Genomic DNA, 15,058 nt, shown 5'->3' with positions numbered 1-15,058 from the left:
CCAGTAAATACTCAGGTACACAGTAGTATTGTTATACAAATACCTTCCCTGAGACTTATTCACTGTGGGCATAGCAAGCATTTATTCCAAAAAACTAATTAAAAAGGTTATTTTGTACCCTAGCTTAGATAGTATAAAATACTTCTCAAAAGGGAAGATCAAAATTGAAGATATTTTGTTGAAGTGTCAGGTATTTCTTGACTAGGAGGACATTGAATGTCTTCTGAGTGACAGATGCAAGATTTTTAAGGTAGTAGTAGAGGGAATTTCTATACTGGTAACTGGGCAATGACTTCTTGAAAAGTTTGCTTCTACTCTTTTGCTGCTTATCAGCTGCCTGTGCCTCCTGAGGTTTATGCGAATGTTACTAAGATGCAGGAAAGCATCAATCTATACTTCACTAAAATATTTAACCAAGAAATCTTCTGATTTAGGAGCAAATGGAGTGCAAGAAAATCAATCCTATCTATTTACATAAATACTAACATTTGGGTCTAAACAGAGGCAAGAGTTAGAGTATATTTACTATAAACAGAGTTAAGTAATTTATATGTATTTGCTTATTTAACCTTGAGAATAACTCTTAAAGGACCATATAACCAGTATTTCTTATGGGAAACTGGAGGTATAGGGAAGTTAAGGTAATTGCCCAGGTCATGTAGGAGTTATATTCAGGATTAAAACTCAGGATTAAAACCTGACTCTAGAATCAGGGACCTTAACATCTATACTACCTGTCAAAAAATATGAAATTGTTTCTTCCATGGAACCACCTGCTTCTTCAGTTATTCTTGGTATACGTATTCTTTGGAGATGTCATATTGAAGGTTTTTTTTGTTTTGTTTTGTTTTGTTTTGTTTTTTTTATCCAGTAGTTGACTTTGACTTCATATGAATAAAACTTAAGTTTATTTTCATGCTTAGAACACTTGAAATTATATACCTCTACTTTCAGACAAAATATCCTCTTAATGGTGCCTAGTGGCCCTCATCTCCATTGGCCTCACTAATCTTCCAAGAGTTTTTTGTGTGTGACCACTTTGGATTCTATATGTTCTTCCTCTCTGTGTGACTAACACTATTTTTTTCCCCAACTTTGAAACCAAATGAAATTTGGTACTTCAATTCCCCTCTGACTTCTAACTGATTTCTTCTGTTCTGAGCCAGTGGAGAATAACAACAGGCAGTAGAATTTCTCTGTGTCCCAAACTATCCTTGCTTATTCTGCTGGCTGCATCAAAGACTCTGTAGCTGGCATTTTACTATGCTGCTAGAAATTTAACAGTAAACAGAGCAATATCCAGTGTACTCCACCCATCAATTCGTGCATACAAACCTCACTCATCCAGGACTCATGGGGGTAATGAAGTGTTTCTCTGGCATCTTAGCAGTAGACCCCCATTTATTTCAGAACAGTGAAACTGACAGTGCTGCCAAAAGATCATTCTGTTTTGAAGACTTTCCTGACTGGTGTCAATCTTGTTACTGTTTTGTTTTGTTTCTTTTCTTTCTCTTTCTTTCTTTCTTTCTTTCTTTCTTTCTTTCTTTCTTTCTTTCTTCTTTCTTTCTTTCTTTCTTTCTTTCTTCTTTCTTTCTTTCTTTCTTTCTTTCTTTCTTTCTTTCTTAATTTCTTTCTTTCTCTTTCTTTTTTCTTCTTCCTTCTTTTCTTTTCTTTTCTTTTCTTTTCTTTTCTTTTCTTTTTTCTTTTCTTTTCTTTTTTTTCTTTTTTTCTTTTTTTTAATTTATGGCCATTTCAAAGTTTGAAAATCCATGGTCTCCCTAAATACTATATTTGAAAATGCAAGTGCTTACTGACTCTATGACTCCAGGCAATAGGGATACCAGTTTTACTTAACAGGAAATACCCTATGACTTTCCTAGCAGCTTCTTTCTAGTTAGATTCAGTTGGGACCACGTGGCTTTTTTTTTTTTTTTTTCTTAACTGGTAAAGGATGCAAGGTCTACTTTTCATGATATGTTTAGACTAAGCTGACACAAAAATTAACACATGAAAGAGATTATTTTATTTGAGGGTAAAAATAAGTGCCGGGAGGTTGATCTCTCTAGTTGATAAAGCAAGCTAAACTAATCAGTAGTCTATCTGAATGTTCTGTTTTCATGAGAAATAAGTCAGTTGTGCATTGGGATGAATAATCTTAAGTAAAGAATTCTATTTTGCTTTTTTAGGAGGCTCCCTACCTCCTGTGGTCGACTTAACGGTAAGAATAAAAACATTAAAGTATGATTTTTCCAAACTACTTCAGTTTCTATCTTTTATTGCTTCCTTTTGTAAAGCAAGCACTGGTAGTCTTGGCATACAGTGGTGACACGGTTACTTAAAATTATCACCTGTAGACAACTGTATTTAAGCACCTAGGAAGAGAAAGGAGAAAGAAGGCATGATAAGTAGTTGCTACTATGAAACACTTCAGTGAAAATAAACAGTAAAATTGAGTTGGTTGTTAACTTATAAACACAGTGGAGAACTTGTAGAAATAAAATCATGAGCTCAGGGTCATAAATCTTTCACTCCAGTTCAAGGGATTAGAAGAACTCAAAGACTACCCTGTAAGAAATTCTCATTTCTTATAGCTACATGGTTGAGATTTCTGAAAACTAAACCAAAGTCTGTTCCTGCAGATAGGGGAATTACAATGCAACTTGAATTCGTCTGCTTATAGGATCTCTTATATTAGATAAAGGGTATTGGTTTGGAAAGACTTAGTTTCTGAAAATTGGAATGGAACATGAAGGCAGATTTTTATGAAACTGGGGACCTTAGTCCCCTAAATTTTACTGAGCCTCATTTGATAGTAAGAGTAGACATCCCCTCTATTTTAGGAAGTGAATCTGTCTTTGCCTGAATCTCATAATGTGTCTTTCTAAGGCACTGTCTATCCTCCTCAGAAGATAGCTTGTAGATATACAACTAGACTTAAGTTCCAATTGGTCCCAGAAGATGAATTAAAAAGTATGAACAGTTAATACTATGACATACACCAAGATAATTGTATTACTTTCCTAATCTATATAGACAGGAATCTGGGGGAAAATATGAGAAAATGGGTCCCAAGGGTCTTGAGTTCAGTTGGAAAGAGTATAATATTTGATTGGGCTGAATCTATTGATGTAAGATTCTTAGTTGAATTATTAGCTCAAATAGAAAGGAATAGATCTAATAGTTTGATGATGACGGACATATGGACCCAAATGTGGCCTACACCTATGCTAGAGAAAATTTAAATACCAGAGCTTTCTGAGTATATTGTAGAGGAAGTTATCCAAAGGCTTAGAGAGATTAGAATGTTAGATATGACTTATGAAGTAAAAGTTGCCTACTATTCCTTTAGTATATCACCTAGAAGGGTCCAGAATCTACTCTTTCATGAGGAAAGCTTTGAAGAGCTATGTTATAGCTCTTTATTATTGAAGAGCTGTTTTGTTTTTGTTTTTTAGAGACCTATTTATTTATTTGAGAGAGACAGCACTTACAAGTGTGCACACAAGGTGGGAAGGGGCAGAGAGAGAGAATCTTCAAGCAGGCTCTTCTCTGAGTTCAGAGCTCAATGTAGGACTCTATCCTATGACCCACAAGATCATGACTTGAGCTGAAATCAAGAGTCCAGTGCTTAACCAACTGAGCCACCCAGGCACCCCAAAGAGCTGTTGTTTTTATTCATTTTAGCCTAGAAATGAAAAATGAGAATTGCTACTATCAAACCAAGGTCCCTTAATGCAGTAGGGATGATGAGATCCCAAAGTGGCTGTAACCAGGTTGAGGCTGTAAATTATCAAAGACGTAGGTGCTGTTAACTTAATGGGAAATAGAGATAAAGCAGTAATCTAATAATCTTATCTGCAGATATATTTGGCATTGATGGGTCATGTTTCCACAGATGGACAGACTACTAAAGATCTCACTGATTTGTATGAGTTGAAAAGTTTAGGTCTGGTGAATAGAAATCTGACTTGAGTCACTACTATACAGGATTTTGATTACTTAACCAATTCCTTGGTTATGCCATTTCATGGGCACAGAACCATTTAAATTAAATTTAAATCTTGGTTTATAAATTATACTGGACAATATGTATTACACAAAAATAGATGTCTGCTGTCTGCTATCCCGAAGCCCAGTTACAGGATGGCCTTGAAGACAATAACGATGGAAGATCCTTTCAGTAGACAGAGCTTAAAGCAGTGTGCTTGATTCATTTTTCCTGGAAGAAGAGATGCCAGAGTTAGAGATCAACAGATATTCATAAGCAAGGTTAGTAGTTTGGCTAAATGGTCATAGATTTTAAGGAAGGTAATTGAAAATTGGTGAGATGAATGACTGGGGAATATTTATGTAGCTAGACCTCTTTGAATGATCAAAGAGCATGAGGATATTTGTGCTTCATGTGAATGCTCACCAAATAGAAATCTCTTTGCAGAGAAGAATTCATATAATTTTGTGCATAGCAAGACCCATTCTGTGGATACCAGTCAGCCTGTTACTTCAGACAACCTGGTCATTCCCCAGTGAGCTCATGAATAAAGTGGTCTTGGTATCAGGGATAGAGTGCAAATACAGGCTCAGTACCATGGTCTTACACTTGCTAAAGGCAACCAGACTAAAACTATCGCTAAGTGGCTAACTTGCCAAAAGAAGAGGCCAACACTGAGATCCATTGTGGCTCCATTCCCTAAAAGAAATAGCCAAGCCTCATGTATTGTATTGATTATATTTGGATTACTTCTATCACGGAAAAATCATCAGGCTTTTTGTTTTGCTTTGTTTTGTTTCACTTGAATAGACACTTACTCAGGATCTGGATTTGCCATCCTTGCACATGATACTTTTGCTAAGTCCATGGACTTACAGAAGCTTAATACATGATACTCAAACAGAATTTTATAGCAACTGAAGGGCAGTAATGTGGCCATGTTCATGGAATTCACTTCATTTTACCCATCTTGAAACAGGTTGTCTGGTAGAACAATGAACTGTCTTATAGTAATATGTTATGTTGGTGCACTGTGGTAATGTTGTCCAGGATATGTCTTAGATCAGAGACTAATTTATGATGTTTTTTTTTTTCTTTCCATAGCCATGATTCGCCAGTCCAAGAGTTAAAGGGTGTCTTTCTTACTCTCAGCCCCTGTAAAAATGTTTGTTTCCTATCCATGCAACTCTGAACTTTAATGGGTCTTAGAGGTTCTAGTTCCCAAGGGGAAATAATTCCATTAGGGGATAAACCAATAGTTTCATTAAACTTAGAATTGAAACTTCAAATAGTTGCTTTGTGTCTTAATGCTGAGAGAGAGGGAGAGAGAGAAAAAACAATCAGGTAAAGAAAGTCAGGGTTGGAGTAATTTACCCTGACTACAAAGGAGTATTGGGTGGCTGCTGTACAATATGGGGCAGAAGGGATATATCTGGAAGGCAGCTGATTGCCCCAGGTGCATCTTAGAATTCCCATGTCTTCTGATCAAAGTTAAGAGAAAACTATCACAATCTAATCTTACAGATTTCTAATGACCTAGATCCTTCAGGAGTGAGGATTTGGTACAACCCACCTGCAAGAAATCTTGATTAGTGGCATGCATTGCAATAATTATGAGTATTTCATCCTCAATGTGATATTATGTCTATGCATATATGAATCTATTTTTTTCTTCCCCTCTCCCATCCCCCTTCCATCTAACATAAGTCATGTTAATAGTAGTTTTTCTTGTAATCACAGTGTTTTAAGTTATAAGATACATAAGACTATGACTCATCTAGAAGAACTTTCTTTTGGAAAAAAATTGACTTTTGGCAGACATTGTTAGCATATTTTCAGTTGTGGAAGGAGTGCTTTCAGCATGTTAGGCAAAGTCATGGCTTGTTCTTGTCTCTATTTGGAAGTCATTTGGTTAAAAGAATCTGTAGATGGAAATTCACCAAGGAGTGGACTTGAGTGAATTCACACTGTATTAATTTGGCTAATCCGGGACTGTGTTACCCCAAATTCCCTTCACTGTGTGGTTCTGTGTTAGCATTGTCATAAGAAGTGTTAAAAAATTATCTGGAAAGCAAAGAGAAGTAGGAACTGTATCTTTTCATACTCTGAAGACCTGTGTGGGGAGCTACAATAGCTCTGATGTGTTGTCACTAATTCTATGGCTCATCTTCTTGGTGTAAGGAAGCACCTGGACCTTCAGTTCCTGCCAACTTCTCTGAGTCCTATGCCAAGTGCATGTGTAGCTCTGAGATGAGGAACAGAAGTTTTCTTAACAGGTCACACATCACATCAGAGTTGGAGATAGTACAAGACAGGTGTGAATTCTGTTTCTTTCTTTTGGGTTCCATTTTGCCCTTACTCTTTTCTATATTCAAGTTTTCTTTTTTATTACTGTCGGCCTAAGCCACAATGACTTAGGTTTAACACTGGTCACAGAGACATTAACCTGCAGGAATTTTTCCATCAACTCCCACAGTTGCTTAAGATCCAACCTCTGTACTAAATTAAATCACTTATTCTACATCACTCATCTTGATGCTGCTTGTCTTTGTACCTCGACTGATATAAATATTAAGTGAACGTAATGAATTCTGTAGTCCTGAACCTTAGAAATGTGAGTTGTGTGAAGTGTTTGTTCCACATGCAGAAAGATTAAAAGTGACCAGGATAACCATAAACCTACTTAAAAAGTATCGCTTCCTCTGACAAAATAGCAAGAGGAGAAACAAAATCAGAGTTGGTTTATCATAATCTTTTTAGAAACTAATAATGAAACAGAGGGGAAAAGTTAAGAGTAGAGAGAAAGATCAAAGATTAGATAATGGGACTCACTAAATATTGACTATATCTATCCTCTGAAAGATGATAATATTTCATCTTTATTCTTTTTTTTTCCTTCAGCCACCTACTGTGCACCACTTTTTTTTTTTTTTTTGAGAGCAGAGGAAAAAAAAAAACATTTAAATGATAATCTGTGTATAAACTGTCTTCTGAGACCAGCACTTCCAAGGCCTATTTTACTTTTCTAAATGATACTCATGTCACAGAGACTGTGAATAGCTGGCAGGCCTTACTTTAAAAAAAAAAAAAAAAAAAAAAAAGTCCCACAATGCATACAAAGTACTGCAACTACTGTTGATAAAGATCTTTCTGACTTTTTTCTAGCGGTGCCTCTATATGTTTAGAGACACTGAAATTACCTTTACCTTTTCCAGCGATATTGATGTGTCAGTTCTCATTTCAGGGGTAAGCTTGACATTATGTGTCTTCATCTGTGGATTTTTTGTTTAATCCCATCTCTATTTCCTTTGCTCTTCGTTCTCTTTTGTTGGGTCTTATATTGTAGGTTTCTAATAATACTAAAGAGGATTTCATTCTGTTCTTTGTATTTCATTTTAAATTACTTGAAATCTTGTATTCTGATGCTCATAGTTGGTATCATCATTTGAACTGCAAGTCTTCATGTATGAGGTGAGAAAACTTAAGCAAACAGAAGATAAAAATAATCTGAGAAAAATTCCATTTTTTAAAATAATCTCTACACACATTTATTTCTGCCAGGAGTATTACATTTAATCATCAAGAATTGGAATATATCAATGCACTCTCACCCCCATTAAGTTTAAAGTAAAGTGTGTGTGTGTGTATGTGTGTGTGTTATTTTTATATTCAAGCAGTTTTACATTATTTTTAAATCGGAAATTTTTTTCTCTTTGCAACAGGGTTTTTTTCTCAAAATGTAGCCTTTATGATATATTCTAAATGTTTTGCTATCAAATTTTCATCTCATTTTATATTTTTTTAACTGAAAATACTTTAAAACTCCCCTTTTTGCTCACACCTGCTCACCCTCCACAGTGGAAAACAGCACTGCCGTGCCCAACCCCCACATTCAGCCCTGAGACCAGGAAATGTTCCTGCTGCTTCATCACACCAAGCAACATTTGGTGGGGGGGTCATCTATTCCCAGTTTGAATTCCGAGTTTTAGAATCCTACTCTACATTTTTTAGATTAACAGATGTTTTGTGGTATTTTATGTTCCAAGAAGCATCACTGCAAAGATTGATCTATAGATGAGTAATGATCAGTGAAAAGCTGACACAGAGCACAAGGTATAATAACTTTTATGGTTAGGAATCTGATATGCTGCCAGCAGAGTTTCTTCAATTCACACCTCCGTTTCCTTATTGCCTTGATGCTTGGATATGGCGCAGGGAAAATGAGAGTGAGACCGCAGATGAAAGTCTTTTATAACAAAAAGAGGAAATCTTATTGATGAGCTGTTTCAATCACTTATTTTGATAGATGAAAAAACTAAGGCCAGTGGAAGTGAAGTGACTGGCAAAGTCTCAGAGAAAGAGAATGGCAACTAAAAAGCTCATATGGAAAGTAAAGCCACAGAGTGGGTTGGGTAATCTCAGGAGTGTAGTCTGGCAGACACATGAAGTAGAGCATGCATGAAATGTTCACAGCTACAGACATGCTCAGATGCACTCTCTCTTCCTTCAGTGGCAAAGGTGACCCTGAAAGAGCTTCTAACCAAACAGGTGCTTTACCTTCACTTGCTCTCTCCTCCTGGCACTGGGACGTGGAAAGGAAGAGTTAGTCCCTCAGATGATATTGTGACAACTACACTACATGAAGGCCTGGGAGTAAGTATAATCTGGCAGCCCTGTGAACTCAGATACTATCTAAAATAGGAGACTGCAGCCATTTCAACCCTTCATATACACAACGAACCCCTCCAACCTCTACTTGCAAAGGAAAAATGAGATTATGAGCACAGCTATCAAAACACACAAGGAGGGGCGTCTGGGTGGATCAGTCCGTTCAGCGTCTGCCTTCGGTTCAGGTCATGATCCCAAGTCTTGAGATCAAGCCCCAAGTTGGGCTTCCTGCTCTGTGGGGAGCCTGCTTCTCCCTCTCCCACTCTCTGCTCATGCTCTGGATCTCTGTCAAAGAAATAAATAAAATCTTAAAAAAAATGAACTTTAAATTTCTGAGCAAGATCAACCATTAAAAACACACTCACTACAAGTACAATAGAAAGCTATGAAAATGGTAGTACCATTTTTCACATGTTAAATGGTTAAGAATAATAAAGACTAGAATAAATATAATCTCCTCTTAAAAAGACCCAGCATTTTCTCATGGAAGTGTATGTTAGAAAGATTGCTTTTGGGGCATTTTTGTGAAATGATAAAAGAAAGATTATTAGACATTAGATAGACAGTTGTAATCCCAAATATGGTTGGATGTGGCACATACCACACACAGGTGACTTACATTATCTAGGAGATATTTGATGTGTGTGTGTGTGTGTGTGTGTGTGTGCATTTTGCCTATTCCTACATAACACAGTTCAGCTGGGTACGGTTTTCTTCATTCACCTAATGTTTCTAGAGTACAAAAGTACACATAAGGAAATGAAAAATTTGCATTATGCTCAATTTTTTCTTAAAATATCAGTTGTGTTGGAACCAATATATATTTTAAAAACAAGCATGACAGTACTATTTGTAATTTAAAATTCCTCAGCATTGCTTTGTATAGTATGCAGGAGTTACAAATTTGGCTTCAAGAGGTATAAATTACATCAGGGAGATATTTATTAAGACCCCATTTTGAGTGTGATGGGATTTTATTAAAATAAAAGAGATTACAGAGCACTATGGGAATACCTGCAGGAGTACCTCTCCTGGTTTGAGACTGAGATGGCTATTGCAGGTCTGTGAAATTTAAGCTAAGACTGTAAGTATATGTGGAACATAGGAAAGTGAATTGGCAGAGATAATTTTATTGGGAAAAAGAACATCCAAGGGGCACCTTTGGCTCAGGTCATGATCCCGGTCCTGGAATCCAGTCCCACATCCAGCTCCCTGCAGGGAGCTTACCTCTCCCTCTGCCTGTGTCTCTACCTCTCTTTCTGTGTTTTTCATGAATAAATAAATAAAATATTAAAAAAAAGAGGATCCAAGTTTCAGAGCCTAGAGACAAGGTAATACAGCATGTCTAAAGAACAGGTAAAAGTTTAGTTAAGTCTGCAGCATAATTCGTAAGGGAGAGTTTGCCAAGAAATGAAGCCAATAACTAGGATCACGATAAAATAAATATTGCACATCAGCATCCATGAACTTTGCTCAAAATTCAGTAGACACCTTTGTAGGCTATAAACAAAGAAACATTCAAATAAACTCTTTTAAAGATTATTCTTATAATAGTTTGGAAGACAGTTTGGGTTACCAGAAGATTAGAGGCGGGAACGGCACAGTTTATCAGGTGATAACCAAAAAATGAGTCACCTTCCATCTTGGCACAAAGCTACATCATATTTTCCAGACTTCTTTCATTTGGTTAAGGCAAATAACCAAATTCTTGCCAAGAGAATGTAAGTGGAAGCTATGTGAGCAATCCCTGGATTAAGGCTATTAAAGAGCCTCTGAGTTCTTTTTCCTCTTGCTAGCTGGATGTAGATACAATTAAGGAGTCATGAGTTGGAAGGAGGTGCAGTCTCTGAAATCTGCATTAAAAATAGCTGTGTGCGGGCCAAAACCACTCAACTTGGACTATTATATGAAAAACATGATACTTTTATTGTGCTTGAGCCATTGTACTTTGGGGCATAAGGAGAGAAGCCCTATCTCACCTCTCCCCCTTTTTTTGCAGCTAGGCATATCCTAACCAATATAGGCAGAGATTAGTTACAATAGTCCAAATGTGAGATGAGGGACAGTTGGTAGTAGTTGAGATGCAGAGATATGGATGAATTAACACATATTTAGAAGATTGCACAACGTTACTTCATGGTTAATAGGCATTGAAAAGAAGAAGAAAGAGAATAAATCAAGGATACATATGACAAAGGGTTTGCATATAAACTTCAAAAGACCACACATACCTTATTTCATCCTTTGACTGAGAGATTAGATTAATACATTTATTCAATTTTCCTGAAAAAGTATGTTTCTGATAGATCAAGAAAGTTCTGTATATTCTTCATCCTCCCTTTTATATTTGGGAATTATGTCATAGCTCCAGAAGATTTTACACTAATATTTTTCTGTGATTTAATTTACAGTTGTTTTTTTTAAGATTTATTTATTTATTTTAGGAAAGACTGAATCCATGGGTGAGTAGGGAAGGGGGTGGGACAGAGGAAGAGGGAGAGAGAATCCTCTAGCAGATTCCTCACTGAGTGTGGACTACAAACAATGTGAGTTCCAAAGTTTTCCTGAATATTATCTTAATACTTTACAGCATTCTGGAAACCTCACTTATCCTGAGCTTTCAGTTTTTTGTCTTTTTCATTTCTCTGAAGACCAATTTGAAATGTGCTATTAGAATAGACTGTCCTGCCGAGCTTTTTCTCCTATGCTACTTCTTCATGCTCCCTGTTCTCTAACTCTAAATAATTCACACTGGAATTCTTTTCTTTACTCAAAGGTGGTATACTGCAACTAGCCTCATAGCCTATACACATGTTATTTCCTTTTGCCAGGAATGTACTTCCCATTAAATTGTCTACAAATCAAGAAAAGGACTTGATTTACTCTGACTTATAATTCAGATTATAGCTCAAATACATTTCCTCATGGAAACCTTACTTGACATGCCATGTTAAATAAAGTCTACCATTAAATGCTCTTAGTATCCCTCTGTACATTTTCTTTAAAAGCTCATTGTTATTTGTAATTACTTGTGATTATTTAATAATTAACTCAATATTTTCTAAGCTCCCTGAGGTCAGAGGCAAAATCTATGTGGAGATTTCAAGGAAAGTTTTTCTTGCTCTTAAAATTTGATACATAAGAAATAGTACCTCTTCTGAACCCTTCTTGAGTTCATGAGGTAAGGAAAGCAGAGATGGCAAGGCAGAGCAATGGAACGAATCCTGGTATTTAACATTGGTAAAGACACCAAATTTATCCACTTCAAAGCTACATTACATTAAAAATCTTATTTGATATTAAAATATTTAAATCCATCAGTGAAATACTTTTCCTAACATTTTATTTTTATTTTATTTTTCAGGAAGCTATGTTTTCTAACATAGTGTTATATGTACTTACCAAATACTTATTGAAAGAATGAAAGGGGGCAGCCTGGGTGGCTCAGTGGTTTAATGCCGCCTTCAGCCCAGGGCGTGATCCTGGAGACCCGGGATCGAGTCCCACGTTGGGCTCCCTGCAAGGAGCCTGCTTCTCTCTCTGCCTGTGTTTCTGCCTCTCTCTCTGTCTCTCTCTCTCTGTCTCTCTTTCTCTCTGTCTCTCATGAATAAATAAATAAAATCTTAAAAAAAGAAAGAATGAAAGGTATATATACTTAGAGCCTAATAAACAATGCATATAGTACATGGACATGTTTCCAAGCTTTGGCAATGATATTTCCTCAGCCTTGAATATTTTTCTTATCCCCACTTGACCAACTCAAGTCTTTCAAGACTCAGAACATATCCCTATCTCCAGGATGTCATTTCTCTCATATTGTTAGGCCAGCAGCCCCTTTTTATACTCTAACACCAGCCCAGACTTCTACCATAGCCTACTCTTATATTCTTATTGTATCTTTACTTGTGTGCCTCTTCCCACATTTCAACCAAAAATCTCCATGAAGAAGGGAACCACAATAACTAAGGCTGAGCCTGGTATTTAGTAGATACTGAATATATAAATGCTCTTCAGAGGGAAGGAGTTGCATAAACTGAAATAACTAAGGAAAGCTTTGGAGAGTAAGTGGGAACTTAGTTGAATCATTGCGACAGCTAGATCTTTATAATGTGTGGAGGGAGAAAAAGCATTGCTGTAGAAGATCATAAAATGACAGAAAACAGACTTTTGTTTTCCTTAGGAAATTGGTGATTAGAGTATATATTGGTAGAGGATACTATGAGGAAATATTGGTACAGCAAATCTCATTAGAGCAGTATCTGAATGTCAGTCAAGGGAATTTAGAAATTTAGAATTTATTTGCAGTTATAGGAAAGGCATATTGAGAATGCTCATTTGATAGTCCATAAAAAGTTGGTGATGTCAGGTAAAGTGACAATTGCAAAAGTCAATCATAAAAGGAAAATAAGGCTCTGAAAACAGGTGCTGGGAATCAATATGAAAAAACATCTTGGAAATAAAAAATAAAAAGAATATATTGTCAGGTCAGTGAGTTTTTTGGAAACTAAGTTTATCCACAACCTATGAGGTGGAAAGATCACAGTTTTCCTTATTGTAAAGTCTATTTTCACATATTTTACTGAGGCAGTAAATGATATTGACAGTTCTATCAGGGATCATTTTGTGCATCCACATGATGCACATCATCTATTTTTGTCATCAAGTATATTGAATTTCCACCAAATGTATAGCTTAATAGTGGTATATTCGATGGAAGCAATTTGGACATTTTTATTTAATAATTACACTTATACAACATATAAAGCAGTGAAAAAAAACTGTTGCTCTGTATTTTACATGTATTAATTTGGATTTGGAAATGAAAAGAGGTATGGATTATCTCAAATATGAACTTGAAATTCAGGATCAAAATGTCTGGAAGAAGAGACCACTTACTCAAATGTGCAGATGTCAACACAAAGATACAAGCATGATGAAGAATCATGCAAACATGAAACTACCAAAAGAAACTAATAAAGGTCCAATATCTGCTCCTAAAGAAATGGAGATCTATGACCTGCCTGACAAAGGGTTCAGAATAATAATTTTAAAGAAATTCAGGGAACTACAAGAACACATGGAGACACAACTAAACAAAATTAGAAAAAGGTAAAATAAAATGAACAAGTTTAAGAAAACAAAAATAAAAACAACAAAAAACCCTCAGAAGCCCCCCAAGAAATCCAAACAGAAATCCTAGAGCTGAAGAATTCAACAGAGAAGTTCACAGCAATTGGATGAATCAATAAACTCAAACACAAATCACTTGAAATAGCCAGAAAACAATAAATGAAATGGCAACAGAAGTCTTTGCCTATTGTAACTGCTTCAAAGGTAAATAACTTATCTGATGAAAAGATATAAAAAAAAGAGTAAAAAAAGTTCTGTTGCTATGCTAGCTATAAGAGACTTACTTTAGCTTTAAGGACACACATAGGCTGAGTAAAGAAATGGAAACAAACAGAAAAAGTAAAAAAGTAAGCAAAAGTAAGCAGAGGTAGCTATACTTACATCAGAAAAAAATAGACTTTAAGCTAAAAATGGTCACAAGACATAGAATATCATTGTAGAATGATAAAAGGAGTCATTTCATCAAGAAGCTATCACAATCATAAATATTTATGCACCCAACTTTGGAGCATTAAATATATAAAGCAAATACTAATAGAACTAAAAGGAGAAATTAATAGCAATACAATAATAGGGAGTGTAGTACCCCACTCTCAACAATGGGTAGATCATGCATACTAAGGAATCAGTGTTTAGAAAAGGACTACAGACCAAATGGACCTAATATACATGTACAAAACATTCCACCCAAGAGCGACAGGATACACATTTTTCTTAAGTGCACATGGAACATTTTCTAAATCATTTGTAAGGTCACAAAACAAGTCTCAAAAAATTCATGGAGATGGAAATTAACTATATTAAGTGTCTTTTCCAATCACAATGGTATGAAAACTAGAAATCAGTAACAACTAAAAAATGAACAAGTGATAAAAAAAGAGTAGAAATTAAACAACACACTCCTTAAAAACCAATAGATCAAAAGAAGAAATCAAAAGGTAAAATGAAAAAAATCTTGAGATAAACAAAAATGGAAACACCGCATATCAAAACTAAAGGCCAATATCAGTGATGAATGTAAATGCAAAATTCTCAACAAAATACTAGCGAACTGAGTTCAATGGCAAAATAAATGTATAATACACTATGATCAAGTAGGATTCAACTGTAGGATGTAAAAATATTATAAAATATACAAGTAAGTAAGTGATGCATCACATTATAGGATGAAACATACAAATTAAATGATCATCTCAATAGTTGCAGGGAAATCATTTGACAAAGTCAACATCCTTTTATGATGAAAAACTCTCAACAAATTAGGTGTAGGAG

The 15,058-nt window shown here is 35.6% G+C and overlaps 1 long non-coding RNA gene across 6 annotated transcripts in view; it reads left to right on the top strand.

Annotated features, from left to right (window-relative positions):
- The window catches only part of LOC112640757 (uncharacterized), a 79,234-nt gene extending 73,957 nt beyond the window's left edge, over window positions 1–5,277 (top strand). For all 6 annotated transcript variants that reach the window (XR_003124188.3, XR_007411363.1, XR_003124189.3 and 3 more), the window contains 3 exons: window positions 2,187–2,218; window positions 4,132–4,269; window positions 5,093–5,277. This is a non-coding gene — a long non-coding RNA (uncharacterized LOC112640757). The remainder of the gene's footprint in view (window positions 1–2,186; window positions 2,219–4,131; window positions 4,270–5,092) is intronic.
- The last annotated feature ends 9,781 nt before the right edge of the window (window positions 5,278–15,058 follow it).

This window comes from Canis lupus, chromosome 6 (genome assembly GCF_003254725.2).
Source record: "Canis lupus dingo isolate Sandy chromosome 6, ASM325472v2, whole genome shotgun sequence".
Taxonomy (NCBI): Eukaryota; Metazoa; Chordata; class Mammalia; order Carnivora; family Canidae; genus Canis; species Canis lupus.
Note: the sequence above shows the minus strand (reverse complement) of the source record. Positions and strands in the feature narration are given on the sequence as shown.